Below are 14,465 nucleotides of genomic sequence, written 5' to 3'. Positions count from 1 at the left end.
ACATAATCGTGCACATTACCAACAGGATTCGGTAACAGCCAAAACGCGGGCATGAGGCATGACCCGCATGACCACTCTCCACTCTCATCCTTCTCTCTGATTTAGGTAAGACCAATGTAATAGTGTCCTCTGTGTTTAAATAGGACAAAGAACAGGGGTTGGCTGTGGAAGCAATATCTTATTAACTTCTGGAAATGAGAAATCAATTGCAGGATTTTATTAGGGGATTCTCCCGATGAGGATTTGGTAAAGAGCGTGAGGTTAGGAAAAGGTGGCTGGTCAGGTTGATGGTAGAACTATTCACGAGATATACATATAGCGTCACCAACACAATACAAGTTGAGTATTTATGACACTCTCAATTGTAGCCGATTATGCAGCGATGAGAAGATTAATTTTCACATTCTTGGCCAATACCAGATATAAGCTGGACTAAGGCGTTGGTTGCTGATGGATTCAGATTTCTTCATCCTAAGCATGCTGCAGGTTGGTGAACTTCTTCTCTTTTGAAAGAAGATGAGCTTAACTTAATAACACAAACTAAAATTTATTTGATGAATTATTTTGAAAAATTTAAAAGTTTAACATTATACCCGCCCAAATTCTAATAATACAATTCCAAATTTATAAAATACTACTTTTTAGTGTTTCCAAAACCAGAAATATAGAAATCATTACTGAGACTAAACCTGTTCGTTAAAGGCTGCGGTCCACTTGACGCTACAAATTCTTTGGAGCGTTTTTCTTCTCCTTCTTTCTTCATTGAAAGAAAAGAGAAGAGGAATGCTTCGAAGCATTTGTAGCGTCAAGTAGACCGCAGCCTTAGCTGAACTTGTTACACAGTTCATATTTTCTCTTTTTCTCTCCAACGTGAAGAGAAAAAGAGGAAAGATGACCCGTGCAAGAAGTTCAGCTAAATAAACGAACAGGCCTTATTATAAAGGAGTTGAAGTAAGGAAATAACAATTCTAACAGTTTTACGGGGAGTTTGTCGAATACAAACACATTACTACGTGAAAGTGCTTTATTCCTTTCGAAGATCGTTCATCGCAGACAATGGCGTCGGGAATGCCACTCTCATTTATCGCGTAGCACGCGCGTATGCACGCATATGTGTATATATATTTATATACACATATATATACCTGATGTCTTTATATTTATATATAAATATACATACCCTCTAATAAGCGATCCTAATTATTGAGTAAAGTACCGTCTGATATTAAAAAATACGCATGTATATGTACATATACAATTACAACACACGCCAGGACGGCAGGAATCCTGGTCCAGCGAGACCTTAATAATGCTTTTTTTTTTTAGAACGAAGGTCATAATGTACAGTATATATATTTTACATACTTATCGTTTCAGCAATAACAATTTTATTGTACGTAGACTTGCAAAAATTAAATAAATTATGACAGTGGTACATCGCGTATTGGACGGAAGGGCCCAAAACACTGCGCAGAGGTGTGAGAGAAAATCATAGATTTAAATTCGTCGAGGTGCAATTGTTTCTTTACACACACACATACATACACACACGCACACACATTTTCTCTCTCGTTCATTCACCCATTCACTTACTCACTCGTTCTTACGCATGCTCACTTATTTCGTCTTTCTTTTTTCTATCTATCTCTCTCTTGCTTTTTTCTTTATTTATTTTTTTTCGCCAAATTGTTTTACTTTTTTAAAATTCTCATTTGTGTATGCTGTATTTTCCTCATTTTTCTTTATTTCTTTCTGTCGCATTTTCTTCTTTTAGCTTCTCTATCGCATTCTCTCCCTCTCGATTCCTCCCATTCACTCATTCATGCTTATTCTGCGTTTCTTTCCATCTTCTGCAAAAAGCGGTCTAGCTCGCGTAACGTAAACGGACAGAGTCCCAATATTTCTATTGTGAAAATATTCATTGAAGAACGGGAAGCGAAGGAGGAGGAGAGAGCAGGTTATATGATGGTTGGGAGGTAGGAAACAGAGTCTCGGCTTATAAAAACTATCCCTTTTATAAGCGTGTCCAGTAATACCAGACAAATAATATATCACGTCTCTTCTTCTCCATTTGATCTTCCTACGTTGATCCTTCCGTGATAATAACGATTTTCTTATATTATTTTTCTTTTCTCTCTCGCGCCGTTTTCTCCTGCTTTTTTTATATTACAATAATTAACATCGTTACATACAGACTTATACACTAACGATATGAATACGCTCCAAACCAGCAGAGCGTTTATCGATGAAGAAGTGAGAACAATAAATTTTAAGTTTCTGGCGCACGCATTTTTTTCCTTGCTCACTCACATATACTTTACATTTTTTTTCTGTTTTGGAGGGAAGGTATCTCCCACACACGCACACAAACATCCAACAAACAAGCACGCATACGCTCTTTCTTTCTCTCATTGATATGCCAATTTATTTATAAAATGTTATAAATTATTTGTGAGCGTTTTTTCTCGTGGCGTGTATAAATGGACTTAGAATGGCACATATTAAGATTCTGCTAGTTACGTATCGATATTTCTTAATTATCGATATTATATTACCATTTCTAGAAATGACAAAAGTCGATATTCTCTGCGAATTAAATTTCTAAATCATCATTATTTCATTACAGTTAGCAATAAAAACGCAAAAATACATACTTCTACAATACCGATATTATTCTGCCATCTCTAAGTTGGAAAAAATAATCGATATTTAAAAAATATCGTTATTATGTTGCCATTCCTATACGAGCTCAGGATCGTTCGCGATCCTTTCAATATTTTGCAACTATTTAGCAAAGGTGCCACATGGATTTTTTTTCATCTTTCTACGCCGATCTCACACGAATTGCAATCGAATTAAAACCAAATCACAATTGGATTACAGTTGGATCCCAACTCTATTCTAATCGCAATCGCGTATCGTAATCATACCAAGATTACAGATTACTTGAATTACATTCAAACGCTAGCAGTACGTGATTTGATTTGTATATTCTACAGTTCTGAGGAACCAGAGAAAGTTCACAAAAACTTAACAGTGTAAATCTAAATTTTCTGTTGGTAACTAACAAAAATAATGGACAGAGAGATAAATTCTTTTATACCAACTTTTTACACTGTGTAACAATAACACTCGTACGAGAAGCAAACCATAAGATATTAATTTGTGACTCGTGTGAAATCGGTTTTACTTTCTTCTTGCATGCAATTGGAAATTTTTCAGCGCGGCTAAGCGCTCATTTGATTTCGTACCAGCGATCGCTTAGCATCGGACTATCTCTAATTAATAATAATTAATTGGCAGCGAAGAACTCTTCAGTTATGCGAATCGGAGAGTTTCCAATTAACCGTTTGAGCGCGAGAAAATCTTTAATATAATAAAATATATATTGCATTATGTAAATATGTATTTTTAACGTTAACTGTGATTATCACACATATTCTAAAAGAATGTAATTAAATCGATATAATCTAGTATAAAATTATATGAACACAAGGGAGCTCTATTTGAAGTTAAATATGTTGTAAGAATGTTTAAAAGGTAGAATGTTAAAATAATCCAAATCTTTGCAATTTCTTGTAAAAAAAAACAAAATTATATATATATTACATATCTTACATAAAAGTACTAAGAACCAAGATTAAAGATATAGTTTATACTTTAGCAGTCAAACGGTTAAATCGCGCGAGTTGCACTCAGCTATCTCGAAATAAACGAAATCGAATATTCTTTTCATTCATTTATCTTGTAATATTAATTGTGAAAACAGTAACGATCGATCTTAAATTAATAAATTGTTGAAAAAATTGCAAATCGACATTACTTTCTAATTGCGCGTCGAAAATACAACTTTTTTTTATGTCGCATAAGAAACAATTTAAAAAACGATACAATAAGAAATTTTACACAACGTTAAAGTGTGTAATCTCTCGCTCCAATATCCATCCTTTCAGAATTTGCCTCTCACATTTACTCCATTTCCCTCCCTCCTTCGTTTTTCCGCAAATCACAGCGATTTGATTTACGAGAATACCTTGGAGTTTTATGTAACTATCTGTACCAGGTCTTTCGCATGCATTTTAAATTGTTCAAAGCGAGAAGAGACTTCATTATTTAATTAATTAAAATGCACGTAGACTTAATTGCACAAGACTACGTTCGGTTTGTTAGAACCTTTGAATCATCTAATCGATTTCCCAAATTTCTCGCGAGTACATTCGAATTACCCAGTATGTTAACATACATCCTAATGATTGCTAATGAACAGTTTGACCAATCAATTGGCTAACACGGGTGGAGTGCTCAATTTTTAACCCTTTATAGGATAATACTTTCTTTATAAACTATATTTTGAGAAATTAATGTAATTTATAACAATCTAAGTTCTTTTATATTATATAACTTGTATTAAACCTTAAAAATTATAATTTATCCATATAAGTAACTAGCCAAATAAAATTTTCAAAAAGCAATTTTTATCTCTTGTATAACAAATGTGTTAATCGCTCAACAATGTATATCTAAATCACATTAAGTATAAAACGAATCTATAAAGGGTTAAAGATTTCAAACAGGTTCCGGCACAAATAAGGAATGTTTTACAGTACATAGCATTATATCAACATTTAATAAAGTATCTGAAACATTAACAAACGGACTATATAAACACTACATGGCTGCCCTTAGTACACAGCTAGTGAATGAGGATCGTTTCGCTCCAATGTGTATGGATCTCGATCGATAAACCGATTCTCATCGCACTTATTCCCAAAAACTGTACATATTATAGTTCTCCATCCAATTCTTTTACGATTCGATGAACATAATTGTGACGTCGTAACAATGCACCCGTGTATCAATTTATAACAAATGTAATTCCCTTTGTTTTTCTTTTACGTAAAAAGAATTTTTATTTTTATTTCCTCTCGTTCTCAAGATATCTTCCTTTCTTTAATTTCCTTTCTTGAATCTCCTCTTTTTTTTTTAACCAACGGAAAATTCTCATTTTCATTTTCTCACGAGTATTTCTTGGTGTTGCTGTTATTAGATATGCTTGCATGATATATATCATGAATATATTCAATGAGCACACGTCATTTTCTCCGATGCATGTTTACAGCTTTTGCAAAAGCTCTCTCTTTCAGTCCCTTCGAACTCTTTCTCCCTTCCCATCCTCTCATCCGTAGTTTTACATAATCTATCAATAAATCGCTAACGTGACGGCAATCCTAATTTGCGCGAACAGACATAATTTCGTATCGTTAGCTTCTCTCTCAATTATTTGTGCACTTTATGTAAAACGCGAAAAAAATCACATTACATGTTTAAAACTTGAAAATGTAAAAGAATGAAAAAAGAAAGAAAAACATAGAAAATACCTCGTACAAATTATCTATCTTGCTAAATTACGAAAGTTCCGAGCGTGGCATAACGATATGAGGTATGAAGCTTCATCCGTTACGAACTGCGCGATTATTTTCGAAGAGTTAATTATTAATAATCAGGAGAGCTTTTCATTTGTGTTTATTTCATTTAATAGCTACGGATGCATTGAATATATTGCGCGTAAATTTTCGCGTAGCGTGTAATAAATATCTCTTTCAGTGTAATAAACGTACAACAAAAATAGCTTATAGATCGTCGTATAAATAAGATCGATATTAATCGTTGCCCTGAGTGCCTTGGTACCCGGCTAACGGAACTTGATCTCCGTCAGTTCTCAATCTACCGCAGAAAATACACGAGTCGCGATAATAAATACGGGCGAGTATGAGAAAGAAGTAAAAATTTAGAATTAATAGTAATTAATAGTAAATGGAACATTTAGATTATACACATCAAAAGATCGAGACACCAAAGATCTGCAATGCTAAGAATTTGTGCAAAAAAATAAAAATTTGCGAATTAAAAATTTTTTTCAAACTTCTTCAACGGATTCTAAAAAAATTTATCGAATTATCTAAAGGATTATAAAATTTCCTGTATCGCAGATCTCCTTTTAAATATACAAATTCATTATCGAGTCTCGTGCATTGCAGCCATTTTATATCTCCTTTTTGTCCTCTAATTGCGCAGCTTCGCTGAAATCGGTAAATAATTATGCTGAATTTTTTTCTCCTCCATCTTTTATTTAATGGAACGCAGCAACTCGTTGCGCAATATAGAAATAGTGGCTTTACAAAACATTGCCGCAGGAAAACGTAGGACATCAGTCGTTTTCCGGCGACATCCGCGGGCTTGTTAGAAAAATTAGCAGTTCTTTGTTTTTTTTTCTTTTTAATCATAATAATTATTCCATAGGATCATCGTGTGTATGTGTGTGTGTATTTGTGTGTATTTGTGTGTGTGTATGCGTGTGACGCAAGCGAAAAATAGATTATATATGTTCCACATGCTGTCTTTTTTCACTTTATGCCCAGCTCTTCTATCGCTTATATATTTTTTAAATTTTTCCTCCACATTCTTTTCTCCTTTAATTTTCCTCGTTTTTTCGTTACTTTTCCTTTTCCCCTTTTCGCTACTTCTCTCTATTGTCTTTTCCTCCTTTTTAAATTTCCTTTCTCTTTCTTTCGTTTATTTTCATAGTTTTTATTTAATTCTGAATAAGGCGATGGACTTAACTTCTCTTAGCGCTTATAAACTTAATAAATTTCTTGTTTGTTCGTGAAAACGTGCCAGGTGGTTCTTAGCGTAAATCGGGTCAACTCGGCAGGATATTTCTGAGCTAGTACCGTTAAGAGTATGTGTAGTATCCTTTTTTTCTCTGGTATATTCATACACCACTAAATGTATTCTGTAGTAATTAGCTTATTATTTCTCATTGTTCCTCCCTCTTTCTTTCTCTTCTTTGTTAAAATGCGTACAAACGGAGATACACGGAATCATTTATAATAATATACATTAAAACGTATCGCGAAGGAAACGTGGCGCGCGTTCGTGACACACACACACTTATCGATTATTATTAACATATTCTTATTGGTTTTTTATTACTCATTACTCGTTATTACTATTTTTAATTATTACTTAATGTTACTTAATAATTGGTTTATTAATAACTGTTGACGTGAATGTTTGTTGCCGATTTTCCTGTTCTTTCTTGCCTTCTTTCCCATCTCTTCGATTTCATGATAGCAATCTCGACATATCACAAAGCTCTCTCTTTCTCTTTTTCTTATACACGCACGCGCGCACGCACGCAAACACACACACACACACACACACACAACACACATACTCTCTCTATCTCTCTTCCCCTCTTTCTGACTTACTCCAATTTTCGTGCATTTTTCATTTATCTCTTCCCGCTTTTCGGAAAAGTTTTGAAAATGATTGTATGAAGTTGATACGATAATTATGTGTCCTTTCCTCATTAAATTACGTTAGTTTAAGCTTCACACAGCCAAAAAATGAAAAGCACTTAAAACAGTGCTCAACACTATATAAACGAGTCCTTGATCAATAATTAATTGATTTAATTAATTCACAAAACGGATTCTGATCAACTAGAATGGCAGGGATGGCCGCCACCACATGTATGCAGCTCTCGCGTTACAAATTCTTCATATGTTCTTTTTTTTGTTTCTTTAGAGATTTAGCCTACTAAATAGCTTATTTCGCAAGTCACCCTTGTGTGTCGTGTACGCCATTGTGTGTGTATGCATGTATATGTTGCGTATGTATATGTATACATAATAACATTAGTACTTTCTACTCTTTGCAAACAAATTTTACTTCTCTTCCCTTCACAAAGTGTCGAGCGCGATGTGTTTTCTTTTTCCCTGCGATTTATCTGCCCCATGTTTTCTCCTGGCATCAGTTACATATACATATCTCAGTATATATGTATGTATATATATATATATTTTTTTTTTATATCACACATGTACATGATATATAGGGTATTTCGTTAAATTTGAGAGCCGGTAGCAGGCACTTATTCCACGATGAATTCGGAAACGACTCTTTCTCGAAGAGAATTGATACGAAAATCTGGATTATATAGAGAATTGTCAGATAATTTAAAGATATTTCAGCGAATCAATTTTGAAAGCGAAAAAAATTCAACGCAATGCTCAGCATGTTATTTAAATATTATAAAAGCTGTAATAAAAATAGCGGAGATTTCAAAAATCTCCAAATAAATTCAACTCTGCACGCATATTCATCGAAGAATATAATTTTGCTACTGATTTCCGCGCTTTACGATTCACCCTGTATATGATATATCTATATGCATTTACACATAATACTCGTCGCGGCATAAATCAATCGTCGAAAACGTTATCCGAGTGATAACAAACATTCGCTTTAGTTTCTTACACTATATTATTTTCAGCGTCTTTAATACGTTTAACCCATATAATACCTAAATATATCACTTGAAAGCGATCGTCTCGATCTACGAGCGCTCGCACTTGCTTTTTATTTCTCATCTTCATCAACTTCTTATTTTAATATGTCTTCCTTTTGTGTTACTTTTCTTTTTTACACGGGCGGCGTACGAGCATCTTTCACGCCATAAAACTCTTATCCTTTTTTTTTTTAAATGCGCAAGGATCCATTACGATTGATCCTACCTTTCGCGTATCGATCTTATGTCCGTAATACAATGCATTTGTTATTTTATTTTTACATGATCTCGATCCGATTAATTTTTAGCAGTTTATTGCTATTTCAGTTCGATAGTGTGAGACGATCGAGCGCAAGAATCGAGTAAGGAAGGATCAATCGTGACAATCCAGAGAGGGGCCAGAAAGGACGGGGGATGCTCGAGAGTGGTGCCGGCACTCTGACCTGCTTTTAATTTATTTGCTTTATCTTCAATGGAATAATTAGTATTCATAATATTCTTGCCCAGCCTGATTACCATATGCGTTATTTTATTTATTACTATTATTACTATTTAGTTAGCCGATTATCTCCTCTTCGCGTCTCCTTCTCGCGTCAATTAATTAATAGCGACGAATCATTTTCGTTCTATAGCGACAGCGGAATATAATTCTAGCTTCGTAGCGAGAGACTAATTCTTTTCTTCTTTTTAAATTTTTTACCCTAGTTATTTTTCGGAATGCATCTTCGGCTCGCATAATTCATCACCCAATAAATTCTTTTTCTTCCCTCTCATTCATTCTCACGCACACAGTGTACCATCCTTCCTTTCTCTCTTTCTCATCGTGTTTACACGCTCATTCACGCTCTTTGTTCTGTTTTTCTCTTTTTCTGTCTCTTTCTCGGATCATTGGTGGAGGAGACGCTTTGATAATTCAACAGTCGCTTTGTTAATTCTTATACAGAACTGTGAAAAGGGTCGTGAGAAAAAATGTTCCTTTCTCTCTTCCTCCAGACAGAAGGACAGAATACGGGTGACTTAATTTTATAAAAAAGAACATCGGCGACTACTCCCGCTCATTCATTCTGTGCCATTTGTAAAACGTCAAAGCCATTTTCATGCTCTCGGTGCACGAATTGAATGTCGAAAGTTACGCTGCCGCGACATCTTGTTCGGGTTTTTCTTTCTCCTTTCTTTGTTCGCATAATTAAAAATACACACGGCATAATGGAAGTTCAATGGATTTTCGGGTATTCGCTTTAATACGACGTTTTCCTATTTAGAGACCGAAAGCAATTTTGAAGTTACTAACTAAATCCAATTCCAATATCTCGACGGATAGATAATTCTGGTATTATAAATTTTTAAAGTAGTACAACTTTTGTCTTATATTTTAATTCAATTTTAGGTTAATTGATTTGAAGGATGAATCAAATAAATGTTAAAGATTATGTAATTATTATTGAAATTGATTTATGAGGAACTTTAATAGAGAATAGTTTTCGAAATTAGACAAGAAATCTATTCATCTTTGAAAGCTCGTCATTAAAGCTCCACCCTTCGCGTTTATTTTTAGGCGACGAAAGTCTGCCGATGGAAATCGAACGGAATAACAACGCATCTGGCATTTTACAGTATTTTTCTCTATCTGACAAATTTTTCGCGTTTTGTTCGACCGACTATGTACAACCGCCTTTGGCTTGATCGAGCCTACTTGAAATTTTGATACGAATATTTATCGATAATTCCGACGCAGCAACAACGATGATGTAGTTCGCCACCTAATGGCTATTTTCGTGTACTCTAATGGCTACTGGCTGCCTAACGAAGTAGTTTCTCGTTATCTAAATACTTCATCGTAGCTTGTTTTTTTTTGTTTGATAGTAATAGCAGCAGTAGTTGTAATAGTAATAGTAATTAGTAGTTAATAATAGTAAATAGTAGTGATAAGTAATAGTAGTAGTAATAATAATAGTAGTGGTTGCAGTAGTGATAGTAGTAAGAATAATAGTAGTAGTAATAAATTTATCGTTTATGAAACGTTTTTGCTCTCTCTTGCTCTCATGCATTTTCTTCCTTTACTCTCTTTCTCTCCGTCTCTCGATTTTGTCGATTTTAACTAGGCTGGTAGTTTGATGTGTAATTTTTTTATATTTTGTTTTTTTTTTAATTACTTCTATACGTCGTTTCTCGGACTAAATCAGCGAGGCGAAAGGTTTGAGTATTGTATTGAAAGCGTAGTGAAACGTAAATCTTCGTGTAATTATTGTATCAGTAATACGTTATTTTACCTCTCTCTCTCTCTCTCTCTCTCTCTCTCTCTCTCTCTCTCTCTCTCTCTCTCTCTCTCTCTCTCTCTCTCTCTCTCTCTCTCTCTCTTTCTCTCTCTTTCACTCTTACTTTCACTCTCATTCTCACTCTCACTCTCACTTTCATTCTCACTCTCACTCTCTAACACGCACGCATGTCATCCTCTATCTCTCTATCCCTTTTGCAATCTCTATCGTACTGCGGACTAAAATTTCATTATCAACATTTGTGTCTATTAAAAGACGAGATCAGTCATCTGTTAAATCCACTTCTAAAATTACCTAATAAAGTCGAATTGTTTCCTCTTTCTTTTCTCTCTTTGGTTATTTGCTTCGTCGTTTTCCAACGTAATTGTTTGCTTGCCTAAAACACGGCTGATACAGAATGAAATGTAAGAACAACCAATGTAAATTGGCGTCGACAAACATTTAATCCGCAATGCATTAAATAACGAATAGAGAATCAATATGTATCCATGATACGATTCTTATACTCTTTTCTCACCAATTATAGTGCAAGACTACTTCCGCCCTAAAAAACGGAGGGAACATTAATAATATTTGACCTCTCAATCATGTTTATTCTCTAATTAAATGCCTCTTCTAAGCATTCCGCTAATTCTCGCATTATGAAAGACTGGCAATTATGATATTGAGATTATTCCGTTGATTTTGCCGTTCGACAGCAACTATTTCTTTTTCGTGTGTTACCACTACGAATAAAGAAAACTACTTCTTTATTTTTTAAGTTAGTATTGGCTAATTTTTTAATTCTTGCTCCTATATTTTATTTGAACTCTTCATTATGTATCAGCCTTAAACATGCCTTGCATCTTTTTTCTATTCTAAACGAAAATAGTTAACTCCTTCAGTATCAAATTAAATACGAAGATTTAAATAAAATCCCCCACTCTGCGAATTTCAATTAGCTTCCACTATTAACGGAACTTAATGACAATCAATGGAAAATATAACTAACATTGCAGTAATGGGATACTGAAAAAGTTTACGTGAGCGGCTTCATTTTTTTTCTTTTTTGGTCGAATCAAACGGCGATCGAAAATTAATAACCTTGAGAAATGGAACAATGGACTTTGCATTTTCTCTTTTGCGGATTCCTCCCTTGTGTTTTTCTTGAACTCTATGCGAGCGAAGATACGTCCCACGACTTGTCGACTTTGGAGTTTAGATCGAATCAGCATATCAGAAGATCGATCGGATCGGGTCGATTTGACACCGGTAGAATGTACTTTGGGGTGACTCCTTGGCGCGATTATAAATCGAGAGAGATGTGTGAAATATGGCAGTCTTGGCAATTCTGCGACGTACTTTCGTCGTACGGGGGGAAAGATGAACAGATTTGAAAACTCGGTGTGAGATTGGATGCGAGGATCGATTGGCATGCCAATTCGTTCTCCAGACAATCGTTTATCTCAGTATCGCATGTCTTCCTCTTCCTTTTTTTGACATGAATTACTGTTTAACTTATAGCTCGAAACAACCCAGCAAAAGTTTCTAAAGAACGTCTTGGGGACGTTTGGAAGACATCTATAAATAAGAACATCTGAAGTCCTTTAGACGTCTTTTAAACGTTTTTGGGACGCCTTTTGGAGGCTTTTGCTAGCTGGGAACGGCTTCTTCTCTTTCTGTCATCGGCATAACATACAACGCAACATCGTTTCTTTTTCTTTATTTTTTTTTTTCGAACAAGTTAGAAATCACTTTTACAAAGAATACTAACCCCGTAAAAAATTTATTTATAAGAGAGGAAGAGGAAAACACTATAAGAGCTGTATAAGCTTTCTCTCAACGTTTTACAAGTTTCTATTCTTCATTATCAAAGAGATACCCTTGATAGCTTAATCAGAAATTATTTTCGTAAGGAATCACACAGTGATTCTTTCATCTTTGAGCTTTAATAAAGACGAAGAACGTGATATACGAATTATTATTAACATACATGTTTCAAATTTGTGCATGCTAATTGTCATCATCACTATTTTGCTTCTGCAAGCAATCATCCGCGATTTTTTCGAGAAATCGTTGTCGCACATATCGAAGACAGAAATATCAAATTGTACACTTTGAGAGATTGAAATTATGATTTGGGCATAAAATTCGCGCGCCATCGGCAGACATCTTCGGTTTTAAAATTTTTTTTTTCTTTTGGACGTTTCTTATCATTACAATTGCTCGCATCGTCTTGATATTCGTATCCGATTTATTGTATAACATCTCGGAATTTGCTATTCAGACCCTATTCAATATATACACCCCCGTTACTTAATACTGGTACGTTAGAGTTTCTCTTCGCTTTGGATATATGTACATAAGCGTGAAGATAACTTCGAATAAGCGAATAGATAAACTTTTACATACGATAAGAGCTTCAAACATAAACATAACGTAAAATTGTACCGTAATTCGAATGTCGATAATCTTGAAAAATGCAATCTACATAAGTTTATGATAGTAAATTTTAAGCAGCGGGGGTGCAATTAAAAATTGCTAGAGTAATTTTTGTAATCACACGTGGATATCATAAAAATCGTTTGTGTCATCATTTCTGCAAATATTTCGGATTATGGGGTTATCGATAATCAATAATCTGAAATTGATCACCCTTTCGTCTTTAAGAAATGATTGAACTTCAATCAATTAACGTCGACGTTATCGCTTTATCAGCATTTAAATGTGTTACATGTGCATGTGTGCGAATGTAACAAGACGAAAAAAATTAATCCCATTGTCGAATAACATATCGTATAAATAGATTCGAAAATCGACTTCGGTGTCCTTTGTTTAAAAAAAGAAAAAAAAGAGGAACGAAACAGTCTACGCCGTACACACACTCCATCTCTTTCTCTCTTTTTCCTTTCCTCTCGCCCTCCCCCCTCTCTTTCTTTTTATCTCTGTGGCCATCATCGTTCAGTCCTTCATTCTTGATACATCTCTTATAAAGCTTTCTTGTCGGTTTCCCTTTTTCACCTCTTTCCGCAAGCAGCATTTTCTAAATGTCCTCGCGTTCGCGATTTTATCATAAAACATACTTTGTTAACTTACCCTCGCCCTACGTGTACGGTACTCAATTTATATCGATAATAATTAATATAGTGTTATCTGATACAATCCCCATTTGTGTTGCTTCCGCTACCTACCAGCTCCCCCTTCTCTACTTCACCCGTCTGGCATTCTGAAAGTCGGAGGAGCTCGTAAGGGACGGGGGGACACTCGACAGCGCTTTATACGAGAACGCCGTGATGTTTCTTCGGTTATCATTTGTTATATCTTTATTATTTTTTGTTTTGAACACTGGAGTCGGTGGTGTCGGGGGTTGGGGCCGCACGCGTGCGCGCTCGCACGCGAACGAGGAATATCCCGTCCCCTTCGTTCGTACGTGGGTCCTTACGCGGGGCGCAAGCTCGTTGAGAAGGTGGCGGGAAGGTAGGCGACGATGTCTCGAGAACGGGCTATAGATTCATCCCCATCTCCGCACGCCCTTGGACCCACCCTACCTCTCTTCCGTTTCTCGTATACATCTCAGATGGGAAAAAGCAGGCTCCCCGGAGAGATCACGATCCTCTCTGTGATCCTTCGCGTGTTTCTGACCCGAGACGCCCCTCGCAATGACGGACCTGGACAGGCTGGCGAGTGATGCCAGCAGCTTACGACTATGATGACGGGTGAAGGAGGCCTACGTCAGGCACCGCAGGGAGATGCAGTTGCCCTTTGACAACTGGCTCAGTAACGGCCACCACGCTGCCACCGTCTCCTTCACTATAATCCATCCAAGATGGGAAATAAGAATATCGGTCGCGATATCA

At 35.5% G+C, this 14,465-nt stretch overlaps 1 protein-coding gene across 13 annotated transcripts in view; it reads right to left on the bottom strand.

The window, feature by feature from the left end:
- Positions 1-1,010: 1,010 nt before the first annotated feature.
- Shaker (potassium voltage-gated channel protein Shaker) overlaps positions 1,011-14,465 on the bottom strand; it is a 119,274-nt gene continuing 105,819 nt past the window's right edge. For all 13 annotated transcript variants that reach the window (XM_071700493.1, XM_071700487.1, XM_071700491.1 and 10 more), the window contains one exon: positions 1,011-14,418. The gene's annotated coding sequence lies outside the window, so the exon portion shown is untranslated. The remainder of the gene's footprint in view (positions 14,419-14,465) is intronic.

This window comes from Temnothorax nylanderi, unplaced genomic scaffold (genome assembly GCF_030848795.1).
Source record: "Temnothorax nylanderi isolate EJ_2023f unplaced genomic scaffold, tnyl_v1.0 TNYL_tig0022_pilon, whole genome shotgun sequence".
In the NCBI taxonomy this organism is placed as follows: Eukaryota; Metazoa; Arthropoda; class Insecta; order Hymenoptera; family Formicidae; genus Temnothorax; species Temnothorax nylanderi.
This window is presented reverse-complemented; position numbering and strand designations above follow the sequence as displayed.